The 1,215-nt window shown below is 35.8% G+C and overlaps 1 pseudogene; it reads left to right on the plus strand.

Annotated features, from left to right (window-relative positions):
* Nucleotides 1-827: 827 nt before the first annotated feature.
* Nucleotides 828-976, plus strand: LOC118757979 (U1 spliceosomal RNA; annotated as a pseudogene).
* The last annotated feature ends 239 nt before the right edge of the window (nt 977-1,215 follow it).

The raw sequence follows: 1,215 nt of genomic DNA on the forward strand, positions 1-1,215 counted from the left end.
TTACATCCCACTCAGGCAAGTAGTTTGGCATAATTTCTCTCTATTACTAAAAGAGAAATAAAACCTAAATTAATCAGGGCATTCCATAAGAGATTTGATAATGAAAATAAAGCAAGAAAAAACATTGAGTTTCAGACTTCGTTATTCTCAACATTTTCTGGATTTTTATTTTATGGTTTAAGGTTTGTTGTATTTGGGGGACATGGTAGCCACCTCATCTAGACCACCACTGGACATTAACTGCCACATTGGAGGATAGAAAGCAGAGCAGGTTGGATAACTCTCCTGACCAAGCTTTGCAGCATGTTCTTGGGTCTGTGAATGCACTACAGAAGACTCTGTCAACCAATACACTTAGAAAACATTTTCCCAGTCCTCCAGCAATGAAATCAACAACTTCTCAGAACTATCAAAACCACTCAAGTAACATCCTCAGAACATTCTTCCCTACATTGAGTTCTCTAAGGTGTAATCAAATGACCATCTCTCATCTCTGGGGTGTTAACGTAATTTGACAGTAAGGAGCTCCTGAAGACACAGGAGAAAAAAAAAAAACTCTAAAAAAAGGTCTAAAACATTTGTCCCACCCACCTTCCTCCATACCTAACCCTCCCCACCTTAATCAGAGGCCCACACAAGCATGAATCCCTCTTATGCAAACAGTATTTGAAAGAAAATTTAAAAAGGTTTTGTTATATTTTAGATTATTTCTGGATATTAAGGCTAAGAAATAAATATAATGTAGCAGGTGTAAGAGATTAAACAGGTTTTCTACTAATCATAGACCATATCAAGAAATTTGGTTTCTTCAATAAAGTACCATTCAAATGATTACCTAGCAGGTGAGATACCATGATCACGAAGGTGGTTTTCCCAGGGCAAGGCTCATCCATTGCACTCCGGATGTGCTGATCCCTGCGATTTCCTCAAATGTAGGAAATTCAACTGCATAATTTGTGGTAGTGGGGGGACTGCGAAAAAAAGAGTAACATTCAGTATATAATTGGTATTTACATTTTTCCTAAAAATAGGACATACTAAAATGGCAAGCAATACATATTTTGCTAAATTAAAGACTTCATATTTATAAACAATCAAAACTTCCCCCATAGGAGAATTCCTATAAAACTAGCGAATTTCTAATAACGCAATCATTTTTTTTATTTCAAAATTTTATTTGAAAGGTAGATTTACAGAGAGAAAGAGAGACAGAGT

The sequence above is a fragment of the Ochotona princeps genome, chromosome 5 (assembly GCF_030435755.1).
Source record: "Ochotona princeps isolate mOchPri1 chromosome 5, mOchPri1.hap1, whole genome shotgun sequence".
NCBI lineage: Eukaryota > Metazoa > Chordata > Mammalia > Lagomorpha > Ochotonidae > Ochotona > Ochotona princeps.